Raw genomic sequence first — 17661 nt, forward strand, 5'->3', positions numbered from 1 at the left:
GTGTGTGATTGTGGCAAAATTTATGTAGGGAGTACCATTATATCCCTAAAGGAGAGGATTCAAGAACACATGCGTTCCTTGAGGAATAATGATCCCTCATCACCCACTGTCCATCATATTAACAAGGAACATCCAACAACAGAGGTTCCACAGATTAATACATGGGTATTAGGCAGAGTCCGATTCATCCTAGAGGTGGTGATCAAGAGATTGAACTCAAACGAAATGAGGCTAGGTGGATAATCAGACTTAGGAGCATAGAACTGGGTATAAATTTGGATCATGAGATGCACCATTTCCTAAAACTATATGAATTAAGAAAGCAGATTTGTGAATAGTTTATGGATATTTTATTGAGTTAGATGAGTATTCAATGTCATTAAATAGTTACTTGAGGTAAAATCACTGGAAATATTTTTTGTTATGATTATGATACTTTTTGAAGTTGCATTTATACATAGATATACTATAATCTTTATATGGTTTCTATCTTTCTTTTTTCTTCATCTTGCTTTTTTCTGATTTCACACATCTGAAAGATTGTAATACTAAAAAGCTGGTCGTATTTGAGTTATATATCTTTATTCAACCATTGGATTCATATGGTAAAACTATGACGTGGTTGATTTGGAGAAATAACAATTGATCGTATAGAGGTGCTATGCACACTACATAAATATGTGTTATAAAGGGGCTAACATCAATATTGACCCTTATTTGTATTTATTGTTTTATCTTATTTGATTTTACAATGTGAGACGCATTACTATAATAATGGGCGGCTACATTTAAGCTAATGTCTTTTGATTTCTTATTTGGAGGTTAGCTCATTTTTAAATGGCTGCCGTATTTGAGTTGAGTATTTTGGTGAAATCTGAGTATGATGGTAAATTTGGATGTCTGACCATAATGCTAATTTGCGTAACTCAATCATTGAATTAACATGGTACAATTATGACGTGTTCTATTTTGAGAAACAACAATTGATTACATAGAGGTGTTCTATATCCTACTTATATATGTATCTTAAGGGGCTAGTATCAATGTTGCCCCAATGTTGTTCTTATGGTTGTATTCTATTTTATTTTACAACATGAGACGGACTACTATAATGATGGGCGGTTACATTTGAGTCAAGGTCTTCTTGTTCTTTATTTGGACGTTAGCCTATTTGAAAATGGCCGCCACATTTGAGGACTACTATAATGATGGGCGGTTACATTTGAATCAATATTTTTTTGTTCTCTAGTTGGACGTCAGCCCATTTCAAAATGGCCGCTGCATTTGAGTTGACCATTTTGGTGAATTTTGAATAGTATGGCAAATTCGGGTGGCTGATCATAATGTTAATTTTAATAATTGGCGAATAATATTTGGAATCTTTCCCTTAATAGTTTTTGGATGATGGACTAGTGACGCTACATTTGCGGAATACGCCATTCAAACATGGCGACCGCTAATATGAGGACGTTATGAAACGTTTTTTCAATGACGCCTGAGGACGCGTCTGTTTTGAATCTCCCGCTCTATATGAGGGGATCGTTTTTGCATCTCGGGTCGATCGGCGTGAAACATGGATGGCGTTTACTTTTTGCAGTAGAATGTAGACCACGGAGGTAAATAGTAATATAATTCTTATTTTTCGTCGGGAAAAAATAGTTTAGAGTATTAGGCAAATGACAGCACTAGTATTGATATTGAATATTTAGGAACTTAACGACAAATAACATTTCTATTACGAATTTACTCATTTGGGTGATATATTATACTGCTTCCAATGGGCTAGAGTCTCAATATTGAGACAACTATGTATGGTCGTTTGAGCCATTGTATATTATAAGCTTGGGTGACAACTTTTCCAGTGAACTGTACATAAATGAGATGAGGACCAGCAAGCATTGGAATTGTGTAGCTGTTCCATATACTTGGTAGTAGTTGTTTTTGTAAGGTTGTTTTACTTTATGTTTGAATAGATATACTTAAGGATTTTCTTACTCTGTGGTAGGATATTAATTTGGTTTGCTTGGTCTCCTTTTGGTTCATTCTATATACATGTATGTGAGGTGTTTGAGGATCAAATTGGCTTAGTCAACATATGAATTCCACTCTATACTCCTTAAACTGATGCATCACGAAGAAAACGTACCTGTATATGAAATAATATTCACAAGGTTGGTTGACATATTGAGTTGGACATTTCTGAGTGATTTGATCTAGTGTAATTTATGATTGTATGATAATAGACTCTTTTTATATATCTTTAGAGGTTTCTTGGATTAAAATGGATCCCTTCATTCATAAGGAGGTACAATTAGTGACGCAATCTTTACATTATGGGAGATTATCTATTCATAAAGTACTAATCTTACCATATCTTTAAGTCATGGGACTATGAGGTTCTTTTTCTATTGCCTATCTTTCCTCATTTCTCTTTGTACTTAGACACTTGGACAGTGGTGTCTGTTTTTAATAGATTTGGATTATCACTTGGTGTTTTTAAGGGTACGTGGCCTATCTTTTTGTTTATGTCTTAATGATTATCAAATTGTTATCTGTTTTAAACATATGGTGGCATGATATTTGGAGTTTTCTAATTTTTGTAACATCTTGCACTTTGATTGATTATTGTAATCATAATATATGTAATACTGTGTTTACATGTTGTTATTCAATCAGCCTTGAAAAAGTCCTATAACAGGACGAAACACTTGTCGGCTGAATCCTGTAAACACTTGCGGGAATGTCTATAGATGGATTTTTCTTGAATCATTCATAATTAGGCTGGATCGTATATCAATATGTTCTAATGTATTTGAATTATGATTGTTAAGAAGTGTATTTTGTAATGGAAATATTCATGCTGATTAAATAGAGTTATATGTAATAACTTGCCACATACCAGTTTATATTTCTATTTTTAGTAATTATTGTTCTTGACTACATCTTGTCTTCTACTGTATTTTCATATAGTATCACTGATATATAACGATCGCTGAATTCATTATTTTGGACAGTTAGGATTTCTAATGTGTGTGTGTTCCACTAATTGTTTTTTGATTTGACATTAACTGGTTTAGATCCTTTTCTATTCCAGCATACATACTTTGGCAACGGGTATGTTTTTAGTGTCTGAGCACCACACTTGCACTCAATAAAACTTATAGGAAGGTGCAGCTATAGTAAAGTCATTGTTGCCAAATAACATTTTTTAGAGTTTTGATGTAACAATGCCTGCTGGCAGAGTCAGCAGGCGAGGTGAAATGAAGGTCAGGTCCTGGAGCATAACTGAAGTAGCTGTTTAAAGCACCGAAAATGGAAGATAACTTTACTTTGTTCTGGTCTAGTTTAATAGCTTACAGTGACAAGCAGAGAGAATATGTTTATTTTTTCACTCCCTAGATAGAGAAAAGCTAGAATCTTTCTGCATGTTTCTACACATTCAAAGCTACTGCAGCATTTTTTTAAACTGATTTTTTATTCTAATATCTATTTGCCACGGATATCTAACATTTTACTGATGTGTTTCATTTTGCACTAGAGGTTTTATATTTATTCTCCATGTTTGCAAAACTTGCTTGCTCTCATATGAAAGAGCTATGCACCAAGGTTTTAAGTGGTTTGTGGGAAAGGTGATGGTGTGACCATGTGATACATGGGATCAGGTATAACCTAGCATACACGATAAGGCTATTGTAAGTCATCTCAGAGTTCCATAATCTTATAAAGGAACTCAGCTTTGTTCCCCTAAATTGTTATGTAACTCTTCAGTGACTTGCAATATCCTTACAATGTATGGTAGGGGGTACTTTATCCCTTATATGAAAATGTGCATGGCAAAATATGTTTTAATGACACACTGAATGCATTTGCAAATGTCTGCAGTGTTAAATATTTCAATGAAAGGAAAAGTAACAAAGCAGGTTAATAAAAGGCCGTTCTACGTGCCTTGCCCTACCCAGACAACCCAATTAGTTGCAGAATTGATAGAAATATTATATATTGACAGGGATATTTTCCTGCACAAAAACAATCCTAAGAGGCATATTCCACTTTCTTGTAGATTGCAGAATGCAGCACACTGGAAAAAGGAAGCAACAAGGTGAAATGAAAATATTCATGCTTGTTACTCCTCTATTGGGTAGGCAGACCATTTTGTCTCAAACCCAGGTTTACAAGTCTTTGTAAATCTAGGGTTGTCTCAAACTACATGGGTGGACACATGGAAATGCAGAGAGCCATGCACAATTGTTATAAGCATTTAACTATGTAAAGCCTGGCCCAGATATATGCCCTGCCAGGGCTACAATCTGCAACCTGCAGCTTAAGAGTTGTTGAAATAGGCCTGATTGGGTTAGCTAGCCACTTTCACACCCAAAGTACAACATGATGATGAGTTAGGTCTGTCAGGAATGACCTAGCTACTCACTATTCTATAGATTGAGAGAGTACTGTTCCAGGCTGAATGATATGGTCGCTTACATTCTCACAGCATAAGATGTGGCTAAGGTAAGTCTGCATGGAATTATCCACCCACGTTCTTACCTATTTCAAAAGCCACTGCAATAATGTACCACTGAAGGTCCCAATTATGTGGAACGATTAATGAAATTATGCAGGAAAGGCAAGGTATGCGGAAAAGAAACTGACGTTGTGATGAATGTGGTGCAATTATAGTTGTGGGATTTTTTTCCCTGGCTATTTTGACATCTTAACACGTCCATCTTATTTAAGAATGCTATTCACATTCGCCTAATACGTTATCCATCAAAAAATAAAGATTTTGTAGTAAATGAAAGTACATAAATATAATTTAATTAACTAAATAATGAAATAATGTATTTGGCAAAAACAAAAGCAATGTACATATTTCTTGCAATAGAAGTTGCTCCTCCCTCATTCTGCGCATCTATTGGTATTTTTTTTTAAATGTTTAAATGGTCTTCAGCTTTAGATTTATACTGTGCTCACGATTAAGGGTCCCTGGAAGCTCCCCTTTTCAATAGGAAATGCCCCAGTATAAAAGTATTGCACATTTCATATGTGTTATGTTCATGCCTCAATAATAGACACTTTAAATCTCAAGAGTCAGTCCTTGAAAGGAGTTGCTGAGCTGAGAAATAACTGCTTCATTCTACCATGCCTTAAAGTATTTAAGGGCCTGATTCAGAGTTTGGTGGATGGGTTACTCCATCACAAACGTGCCGGCTATCCTGTCCGCTGTATTATGATCTCCATAGGCTACAATGGGATCATAATATGGCGGACGGAATATCCATCACGTTTATGATGGAGTAACTCTATCTGCCAAACTCTAAATCAGTCACTAAGTTTTTTCTCTCCTGTTCTAGCCCATTAAATGGGGGTATTAACATAATTTAGGCAAAACTGTTATCTCTTTAAATCTGTAAATTGTGCAAACGACAAATGCATCGTATCATGAAATGCTGCGTTGGGGTGGACGTAATTGGCATCATTCTCTCTAGCATAATTACTTGTAATTACCACAAAATTACTTGTAATTATGTGTAATTGCATGAGAAGCTTAATCCATCATTTAGCACCACTTTCGTAGTGCAAAATGCACACTTGCATCCAAAATGGACTGAGAATGCATATTGGGCTAAGAAAATAGCACTAAATGCTGCTGGACACAAACAGCAGTAGCCAACAGCCACGCCCTTTGTTTGTTGTCCCTGTGCTCCTGAAGTAGGATTTTAGCCCCGAATTACTCTTCATTACTCAAGTTAGAGTAATCATATAATTTCTGTAATTTTGCATCACACAATTGATGTATAAGTACTAAAATTATTCCCATTAGTCTGGCCTAGTTACAATTTCCTACGTGCCTAGTTTTTATGCATTTTCAGGGTATAAGGTGGATTCATTACACCTGAAATTTCTCTAAGTTAGGGCTCGATTTTCAGACTATACAGTTCTGAAACAATGAGCAGGGTCTGTCTCTTTCAGTGTCTTCCTTGTGTGGTCTGAAAATATAGCTCAGAGCAATATTGAGTTCAATTAATGCACTCTCCACAGCGCAAGTTCACCTAACGGACATTTGGCTCTGTGCTGAAACACCACCAGAAAAGTGCTGCTTAACATTCTGGATGCAACTAGTAAAACTCTGAATTTCCAGTCAAATAAATTAGGGATACAAGTAGACCTACTACTTATGTTAGCATTATTTGTGTCGAGAATAGATTAAACATTAGAATATTCGAACATCCTTATTTATTGGCCAAAATGAGGCAAATTAAGCCATTACCAAAAGACCTAGACTCCTTTCGAACAGAGGTAAAAAAACATTAAGTGATAATAAGAGAGATACGTTCAAACAGTCTGCATTAGAGGCAGTAACCTCAGCAGGTTCATTTACATCAAGTACAACATCAAGTGCATGAAGTAGAGCATATGCTCAATACACGTTCTTTTAGATGTGGAAGCAATTCTGGACTTAAACATCACCCTTCCAACCATGAGGACATGCAAAATACTATCGAAGAAATGCCCTTGAGAACACTCCGAAACTTTTTGACTGAAATAGAGGGAAAATGACTTAGGAAATCCTATAACAAAACATATCCAAATAGTAATACAAATCATACTGGTACTATAGCTGTTAAATTATATCCCTATTTTGGGGCAAAGCAGGATAAAGGATTGTGCATGAAAATTGAATTAACAGAAGCCAATCAATCACCCATAGAAACGGCTTATTAAGAAGATATTGTGCCCAAAGAATTGGTGGATAAATGTGATCATTTCTTTATCATCTGAAACCACCAAGAAGCCTGTAGCATAATCACTAACAGACATGCAAAATCGAGATGACCCCGAAAGAGTTCAAGATAACGCTAAAATTCAACAAACAACAAGTCATAAAAATGGAATTCATTAAGATGAAACTACTGCTAATTATGATTTACAAACCTGTAAATATAATTCAATTTAAAGAAAAAAAATGAATTTTCAAGGGAATGCATGAATGTTGAATGATATCAGTCAAAATAAATCCTGTCGACCCTTATAGTGAAACAGTAGATGAAAAAGGGTAGTGAACAAAGACTTTACTTTTTCTACTAGATTACAGATCAAAGAGGAGTTTTGACATTTAAACGGGAAACACCTGACTTCAACCCTTATAATTTCAAATGAATTTCAAACATTGCATTGTATTGTCTTTATACAAATGAAACAGTTCTTGTAAACTGACATTGCTGGTCTAGCTTGTTTCAACAAAAACATACATTTATAAAATGGGGTAATTATTATACCAGAGAAATTAAAGATTATGGGCTGATTTAGATTTTGGCCGAGGGGAATACTCCATTCCAAATGTTACGGATATCCCGTCCACGTTTTACGATCTTATTATATCCTATGGAGAGCATAATGCAGCAGACAGGATATCAGTCATCATTTGTGATGGAGTATTCCATCCGACAAATCTAAATCAGGCCCTTATATCCTGGCGCCTCACTTCCTCTTCAGCCCATTACACCCAATTTTAGCACCTCATCCATTAATTATAATGAAAAACCGTTAAACCAGCATTTAAGTACAAGATTTCTTTTTAAAAGTGAAATGGCCTCAAAGAAAATACCAGTGAAGTGATTATGTTGATGTTTTGTTATGATTTAAAAGCTGGAAGGCAGTGTAGAGTGAAAGGGGGCGAGTCAGCAAGATAACGCTTGGAGTTGGATGTTAGCAACATTATTTAGTGTCTCGAAGGTTGTTTATATAGTCCCAATGTCTCAGCATATTACGAAATTAGCTCTAGGAATGTTGGTGGCCTGCCTCGCATAGCAGAAGGTGAAGATAAAATTGCAGGGGCAGAACCTTGACATTCTAATGTTCCAAAAAAACTTGGTGTGAAGAGGATCTTCCCTTTTTTGATACATTGAATATCGCAACAATGCCAAAAGATCATCCAAAAAGGCCACCCTAAGGGCGAGTCGGGCATATATATAGATGAATATTTATTACATACTCCAGTTGCTAATTCTTCTCCTTTAAATTTTACTTCTTTAGAAACTGACATTTCAAATACAGAACTTTCACAAACCTTAAATACTTTTAAAATAAGGCAAAACGCCTGGCCCTGATGGTTTTACTGTTGAATTTTATTTACATGTTTCTCATATTCTCATCCCCCATGTCCTCCTTTTTCAATTACTTTATTACATCTGAAAATACTTCAGACACTTTTCAAGAAGCCACTATCTGTTTAATACCTAAAGATGGAAAGGATTCTTCATTATGTAAAAATCATAGACCTATTTCTTTGATCAATGTTGGCTATAAAATATATGCAAAACTATTAGCAGTACGATTAGAATCCTTCCTTCCACATCTCATTGGAAAAGAAGATTCAGGATTTATAAAGGGTAGATTGGCTGCAGATATTACTCGATTATTCGTTAATGTTCTTAGTAAAGCCCCTTTTCTTAACAAATCTTTGGCTGCCATAACTATTGATGCAGAGAAAGCATTTGACAGAATTAATTGGGATTTCATGATTAAAGCTTTATCATGGCATTATTTTGGCCCTAAATTTATCTCTCTTATAGCATTATTATATAAGTCTCCATGAGCTTCAGTTTTGGTTAATGGCTATGTATCTCCATACTTTTTTCTTCACCGTGGTGTCCGACAAGTTTGTCCTCTTTCACACCTATTGTTTGTTCTAGCTCTTGAGCCTCCAATTACTCGTATTCGTCTAAATTCTGATATTTCTGGATTTACTTATGGCGACAACCAGTTGAAAGTAGCTGCTTATGCAGATGATATTCTTCTTTTTATATCTTCCCCGGACAGCTCTCTTCCTGCTCTATTAGCAGAAATAGATTATTTCTCACAAACTCTGGTTATAAAATAAATAAAGATAAAACTGAGGTTCTTCCACTAAATAAATGTACTTTTAAAGATTAATTTATTACTTCTGGCTTTCAATGGGCTCCCTCATCCAAGATTAAATATTTAGGTATTTTGTTTACATCTTCAGTTAAAGAAACAATTTATATTAATTTTAAAGAACTCCGTCATAAAATGTATCGTTTACTTTCTTCCTGGAATCCTTCATACTTATCTTGGTGGGGACACCTAGATGCTTTAAAAATGATGATTTCCCCCTTATTACTATATACTATTTCTATGCTACTGGAATCCATTCCAAATACCATTTTTAAACAAATGAATTCTATATTATCCAAATTTTTATGGAAGAATAAGAAAGCAAGAGCATTCATCGCTTGCTTATAGAAATTGAAAATTTAAGCGGGGGTTAATTTTCAGATTATGCTTAATATAATTGTGCTTTTGGTTTAAGACAAACTTCTTTCTGGCTTTCTGAATCTGTCCATCTTTCTTCTCCTCTATGGGTACATGTTGAATCTGCCTTGTTGCACCCTTTCACAATGAAAGACACTTTGGCCCTCATTACAAGAGTGGCGGTATTGACCGCCTACCGCCACGGCGATGGCTGCCAACATACCGCCGCCGTGGCTACCAGCTGGCAACGCGTATTATGACCTCCGGCGGTATACCGCCAGAAATCTGCCAGAACACCGCCGATGGTCATGGTGGCGGACGGCAGTAAGGCGGCGCTGCTGACAAGCAGGTGGATCAGGTTCTCTGACCAGAGAGGGGGGTTGGGGGGGGTTGTATGTATGTTGGGAGGGGTGTATGTTTTCAGATGCGTGCATGTAGGTGTGAGTCACATTGGATGCATGCGTGAATGAGTGATTGTGAGTGTTGTGAAGGCATGTGTGTGACAAGGTATGTTGGTGTGTGTTGCTGTGTGTGGGTATGTATCCGTGCATGCATGGGTGGTGGTGGGTATGCGTGCGTGCATGTGTGTATATGGGTGCGCATGTGGATGTGTATATGTGCGGGGTAGGTGCAGGAGGAGGAGGGTGGGGGAGGACTCTGGGAGCGGGAGGGGGCTGGGGGAGACCCCTATGAGTGCCAGGTAAGTGATTCCCTGGCACTGATAGAGCCTACCGCCATGGTTTTCGTGGCGGTACGTTTGGCATGAAAACCATGGCGGTAGGCTGTGATGTAGTCCCGAGGTTGGGACTGTGGCGGCCGCCAGGCTGGAGACCGAAGTCTCCAGCCCAGCAGCCATTACCACCCTGGCAGTCGATGTGTCAAAATGGTGGACCGCCAGGGTTTTCTGACGTACTTGGAAGTCTAAAGGTATTATATTGATTGGTCACATTTTTACCAAACAGATTCCGCTCTCCTTTTCTCAATTTTAAAGGAAATTTAATTGTCCCTCATCATTTCAAGATAGGTTCAACACTTTATTGAATGCAGTGCTAGATGTTTTATTTTCTATACACACTGAATCTGTTATCATTACCCACCCCTCTACATTCACTACCCTTCCTAGTTCAAATCCTAGAGCTTCTACTATTTATAAAGTGTTATTGTCTGCTATGATGGCTCAAGCCAAGTCTAGATCTGAGCTCTCATAGGAAAAAGATCTGGGAGTTGGTTGGGATATTTTTTTCTAGAAAAAGATTTGGTCACGTATTTATAAAATATCAAGAGCAGCTAACCTCATGCAAACCTTATTCATTATTTATCATAGACATTATTTTACACCCATTCTCTGTTCCAAATGTTCTCCCTCCAGTTTACCTAAATGTTGGTTGTGTGATTTTCCCAAAGCTGATTTAATGCATTTATTATTCTGGTGCCCATACATCCTAACTTTCTGGCGTAAAATATGGGCACAATTGACTCCGATTTTTTAATTAAACCATTCCTTCCATATTTTACATATTTTTGGGCACTTTATCTAATAATTTATTTAGCAACAAATCAGAGAACAAAGTATTTTATATTTTCCTTGCTCTTGCTTTTCAACAATTGTATATCATTAGAAATGTTCCTCTCAACTTTCATACATGGCATGGTGGAATAGTGTTTTATATCACCATAAATTGGATGCTTTATTTCTGCATCGATGTTCTCAAACTCAGAGCGCTCAATTGTTATGGTCACCTTTAACTACATTTCTCCACAGATCAGATAGTACCGTAACGGACACAGCATATTATCAGAAAATGTTCGTCCTCCCTGAATCTCTTTCTCTGTCATTTAAGTTTTGAATCTACTCACAAACTTTTTATGTATTTATTCAATATACTGTTTTATATTATAATTTCTCTTATTCTATTTCACATATGAGGATACAATTCCCCATCCTTCCCTTACTTTTTCTTTCCTTATTGTTCCCTAGACAAATCCCCTAAAAATTACAAAATACTTTTTATGGTATCTTTCATTGTTTTCATAGAAATTGTTCAATATGAATTTATACACAAAATATACCAATGATATCTCCCTGTTCGTGTTTGATTTGCACTCACACTGAGACCCAGACACACTTCCGAACTCAACATCAGAGTGTTTTGTCTGTGAGTTTCGAACACGGAAAGGCATTGATGTTGGTTTTTCACGGTTTTGTTTTGGCCAAATAAAGCATTTTTTTTTAATGAACCTGGCTAAATCATACACATGGAGACCTCAAATTAATGTTCTTTCCCATGCACTACAGCTACATATTTTCCTCTCTCAAACGGAAACAGGTTTTCCTGTGGGATTTTGGGCGAAGGCAATGCAGTCCTCGCACTGAAATCACTTTCTGGAGCAGAGTGTTTGACATTTCAAGAGGAGCCATATGCTGCCCATTTGATCCCATTCTTCACTTTGCAGAGTGCATTAACTCCCCCAAGCAACCCCAGGGCCAACAGAGGTCCTCAGGAGCTGTCTGCAATACCTCAGAAAGAGACCCTCTTCAATCAGGACACTCGCCCCATCTTGGAGGGCAGAGCCCCATTTTGGATCAAAACCCATTGGTTTCTTTTTTGCATCAGATGACATTTTTATACCCCCTCTCCCCCCAAAAAAATTCCATATTAAAAGCGAAAATGATTATATTTCTCCATACAAATCTGTCTGAGCCACTACTGCCCCTGCTTGGTTCTGGCTGGCGAGTTAAGCTGCTCAAGGTCGTGTAGGGGCCAGTGGACAATGTGACGGTCTAACCTGCAGTGGGGCAGTGGTGTGAGCCTCTCAACGCTACACCATGCCTAGGGGTGGCTAAGTGGCTGATCTAAACGTCTTCTCGCCTTTTACCCCTTCCTTTATGAATCTGCAACACCTAGCAAACACCCTGCCAAGCTCAATGAGGAACTCAGTCATGGTGCCTTGTGAAAACCATGCTATTCAGGCCGTACTGTGGAGCCTTAAATATTGCATTCATGGACATGTATATTTTATTTCTTCATTAGGGAAATAGCAGTGCAAAATTTACACTTTCGTTAAGACCAGCAATATCTTAACTTTTTTAAAACCATTCTATGATTTTCCATCCTGTTTTCTTGGACTTTGTAAATCTCTTTCCACCTTCTTAGATAACTACACTGCAATTTGAAAATAGCTAGTGCAGCTGAAAGCTGAGATTTAATGCTCACGGCAGGCTATCAGGCGGCAGGCAACTGATCACTGTAATTAGACTGCAGCAGTTCTCAGATCTCCTGTAACCGAGACATGCCTTCCTTCACTCTCCTGCCACTTGGCACGCCTGCTCGCACTCTGTGGGCGATGGTGCTCCTTATCCAGCATTGCATCCCTGGAGTGCCTGCATTTCATTGGAAAGTCTCCACTGCACGTTCTTATTATCACATTTTTATGCCGCTTTTCATAGCGCGATCCAAGGGCATCGGAGGCTTTACAGCAGAAAAATATTACGTTACATATTTTTTCCTTTTTTAGACACAGGGAGATTAAGAATTAGATTTAACATAAAATCACGCAATTTACATACACCTCAGCATCTAAATTTACGTCAAACGGAGAGAGCAGATCAGAGCAGGAGACCTCAGATGAGCACTATGGGCCTCATTTGTGATGGAATGATGCAGTATGGCACAGCAAGCCGCGCAACGATTCATTTTGAAAGTGCAGTAATGCGTCCTATACACAGAAATACAACATATCCCTGTACTTTCTTTTGCGCTGGCGCATAAACTGCTACCAAGCACCAACGTAGGCGTCGTTGCACCATAATGCAAGGGTGCCTGCATTGCAGGTATGATTGTTTATGTGCAGGAAGAGACACCTTCCTGCAGATAAAAAATTACTAATGGTGTTTTTCTCTTTCTAAATGTGCTACAGAATGCAGCACACATAGGAAGGTGAAAAAACGAGCAGAAATAATGTTATTTCTCCCTGTTGTGCCACTTTAACACCACCCCTGAGGTGGCATAGGAATCTGACGCATTCCCAGCCTTGCAAATCTGGGAATATATCAGATTGCTTCAGATTCCATTGGTGCAACACCCATGGAATGCCCCTTTCACTCAGGGTTATGCGTAAAAAGGGGCTATATTTACAAAGCCAGGAAAAGCCAAGCAAGGTGGCTTTGCATGGCCTTGTAAATATGGGCCGGAATACTGCACCACTGCAGTGTAAAAAAAAAATGCCACTCTGGTGGCACAGTGTGCTGCTATGGCCTTGTAAATGAGGACCAAGATCTATTAAGATGTGGCACTTTTTTCCTCTTGTACTGCGCTGGCGCAATTTAAGCAAGAGTGCAAGGGCGTGAGTGTAATTCTGTAAGAAATAGTTTTTAAACAGAAAGGAGACTCTTTCAGTACAAAAACTATTCTTTAACACTTTCTCACTTTGTATGTGTGCTGTATGAAGAAGCAGCATGCAAAGTAGGAAAAACAAGGAGAAATGGAAACACACCTATCTCAAGGAGGAGTAAGATTCTGGTGCAAATCCCTGTCTATGAATGTTTGTAGATAGGGATTTGCATAAATTGCCAATGGTGGTAACATGAGAAAGTCATGAAACACCCCCATGCAGCAAAGCACTGCGTAGCACAAGTTTGCATTACTTTGGGAAACTATCTAACGAAAATCTTGATTTGACTTGGACAGTAAATTCAAGCTTTGCATCGCTTTGCATCAGGTTTGTGTTACAAAAGTAATGCACACCAAGATCAAAGGGTTAGTAAACTGGGTCTGAACTATCTATCCTAAATCATAGGATGTTGAGTAGAGGCCAGGATTTGAGCCTGGTTCTCCATGTTTAACAATCAGCTGCTGCAGCCACTAAGCCACATCTCATTCAGTAAAATAAATCTCTACTTTGCTATTGAAGGGAGTGAGTAAAATGAGAGAAAGGGGTAATGAGTGGTACCTGTTCTTTCGGTCAAGGTAATAGATAACTTCATGTACTCAAAGACACCATGTTCCATGCTTTTTCTCGCTCATCCCATTCTTTGGTGCATGCACTGTGGTAAGCACCACAGTTGAAGAAATAACCACAAGTGGGATCAACTTCTGTAGCCTGTCTTGTAGGATGAAGGAGAGAAAGTAGTAGTAAGCCGCTACATACACATTTGAACAAAATGTATTGTTTGAGTATCCTACATAAGTTGGAGCTGCCCACTTTTCACTCAATTGAACACCATTTCTAGAAAGTCTAAAAAAAGATATGAAGTATGGGTATATTAATCATGATATGGACACATGAACTGGTTTCTGAGGAAGGTGATGAGCCATGCAGTTTCAACTGTGAGATTCAAGGCAACATAGGGTATGTGCATAGGCATTGCATGACTTGACATATTCTCATATTAGCAAATAATCAAACTTACTAAGCCATGCCATTAGCAGACTGGTTGTGCCAATTTAGGTGAAACTAGCAATTTAGGGATTTGTTGTTTTGACTTATGACTGTGGTATTTTGAACCTTTACCCTACAGTGAGCTGTCTACAATATTTAAAATTATGTGCATGACTTGCAGACAAATATTGTATAGTAAGTCATTATATTGTAAAAAAAATCAATTATTGCACCTGTCTACTGATTTCTGGGGTTGTAAATAAACCGGCTGTGAACGAGAGATTCTCAGATAGATTTACTGACTTAAAGCACTTCTTTCCTCTCAAGCTTAATTCACTAGGAGTAAAGAAAGATACACTTGCCAGCTCTCCTGTTCTCTGAAAAGGCTGTAATTACCATTTGTAGCTTCGGGGACCTAGTGGTAGTGACACCAATACATTGGGGGTATCACATTTTTTTCGCATGCTCCAGTGTAAGAATAAAACATGACTGTCTGTGACCACCATATGCTGGCATGTTTAGAAATTGTGGCAGCTGGAACTTGCATATTCTTCAGCTAAGCTCCTGTAATCCATCCATGGTGAAAAGTCTGGCCAATGTCCCCACACATACATTACTTCCTATACAAACGAACGCCAGCCTGATTAGTACCCTAACTCTACATCATCAGAGGTTCCTCTTACGGCCTAACAGTGTCAGTTGTGACCCTACAGATAACCTCAATAACTATATACATAAAGTATGTATATTACATACTAATGTGAGACCCAGGCTTGTCTTTGAGATGTACTGTATCCTTTCTCTCAATTGCTGTTGCTGTTGTCAGTTTTGACATAACCTTGAAATGTGTCCCTTCATAACTTCTAACACATACCAATCACAAGCTGAGGCACGTACATGCATATCTCCACATCTTCTCCAGTGCATGTAATGGCACTCCAATCTATGTCCTTCTTAGGACACCTGCCCCTGCAAATGTTTCCTTTTGGATATCAACGGTGTACAAAATCTGTCTCACCTCTTTGCACATCCTATCGTAGCCTAGCAATGGCAGACAGAATATATTTTCATCCTGAACTTTCTGCTCAATAAATGAGTGGACCTTATTTCCCAGCAACCACCTTTACTGAAAGAGAAATCACTACATCTCCAAGCAGTCACCTCTTTGGGAAATACATCTCTGGTTTAATGACAAAACCACCTTTAAGATCATCCACTTCTTCAGTAACTGACTGTTAGAAATGGGGTTTCTGGTTGGCTAGGGTATGCACCTAAGCCAGGCAGAACCCACCCACTCTAGTCAGGGTGAAGGAGTTACACACCCAAGATAACCCCTGCTCACCCCCTTGGTAGCTTGGCACGAGCAGTCGGGCCTATCCCAGGGGCAAAGTGTAAAGCAATTGCACAGCACACATAACACATGTGACGCACTATCCCCACAACCAAGGAAACACAACACCAAGTTATATAAAAATTAACTGTATTGTACACAACATCATTAGACCAAATACAACATGTCAGTAATACCCTGCTACCCAAGCAGTTGTTAGAACATTACACAGTACTGTTACTCTGCAAAAACCAGCAGTAGTCACCAGTGCTTAATTTTTAAATAAAAATATACTGGTGCCCAAAGCTGTCCTCTGAAACAAGCGGCTTCTGCAATTAAATGTGCCAGCACAGAATACTGAGGCAGTGTAATTCATGAAGTCATCTCAGGCCTCTTTAATCCATTTACAGCCACTCCCTGCCCCTTCATCTCACTCTTGCAGATTTCTGCCTTTGTGATGCTTTTTCGTTTTTCTCTTCCTCCGTCTTTCCATATGAGTCTTTCGCTCGCAGTAACTGCTTGAGGCAGAAAAATAAGTGCCGGCCCTCAAAAATACGTGTTGGTGCTCCGCACTAAAATTCACCAGCACAAAGTAAGCACTGGTAGTCACGTATAACACACAGGTTACTTATTATTCTGCAACATAAGCAGTAGTCAGGAGAACATTACTAAACCAATGCACTTATCATAATATCATCAGAAATGCCCAAAAAAGGAACATTAGGAAACATATCTCAAGTCATGAAAGACACATCGTTCAGAAAGCAGTATCATGCCTTTAACAACAACATCATAACGGCCCCCTACCATGGAGTATTCCGATCTGGCAGGTGTCAGGCACAAAACAAAACAGTATGTAACCTCATCAGCAGGGCATACCAGGCGAGCGTTATTAACCAAGGTACATCACCCACAGCGAAATCCCTGGGCATGTGAGCTAACGGATACATGTTAATCTAACTGTACCCGGGTCTCAGCAACATCAGCACACCTTCTACACATCTTATGGTAATTTTCGGAAGCACCTTTGTAAAGACGGAGGGGCTCGCCCAGTGATCTGGACCGCCGCTGAGGTTGCTCCCCCGTCACTTAGGCAATGTGCACACCTCCCCTTTCCTCTCCCTGTGAGGCACTGGAGTTTCACGCTCCCATATCCAAAAGTCGTGGTGATACGGAAATTCGGTGGTAGCCCGGCCGAGACTTCCATTCAGGATCCCTCTCCGGCCAGGCAGCACAAGGGCTCTGCCGCAGCTGCCCGTGGCCATGTAGTGCCGCCCTTGAGGCAGGTACCTTTCCAGGTGGCCCGGGGGCTCCTCTCCTCTGGCTTCGGGGATCACCCCCCGAGCATCCCCTCCTCCTGGGAGGCTGCGTGTGCCTGCTGCAGCTTCCAGAGAATATGGTTTCTCTTCTTTCATGGAGATTACAGTATTTTGTTAAGGCGAGCCCCCGGCCCCGGGGGCTTGCTGGCATCGATGCATCGCTCTGCCACTGGAGGGAGGGAAGGGCGATCATACCCTCTAAGTTGAGGGGGAGGCGGGGTCTCAACCATGAACACACATGGGTCACTTTCGAGTGCCAAAGGAGATCAGAGAAAGAGCAAGTGCTCTTGCTGCGCGTTCAGTAAATTGGGGACATGGAAGCACGACGCTCCCCTTAAAAGTGCTCCTCTCGCGCTGGGGCAC

Source organism: Pleurodeles waltl, chromosome 12, assembly GCF_031143425.1.
Source record: "Pleurodeles waltl isolate 20211129_DDA chromosome 12, aPleWal1.hap1.20221129, whole genome shotgun sequence".
Classification (NCBI taxonomy): domain Eukaryota; kingdom Metazoa; phylum Chordata; class Amphibia; order Caudata; family Salamandridae; genus Pleurodeles; species Pleurodeles waltl.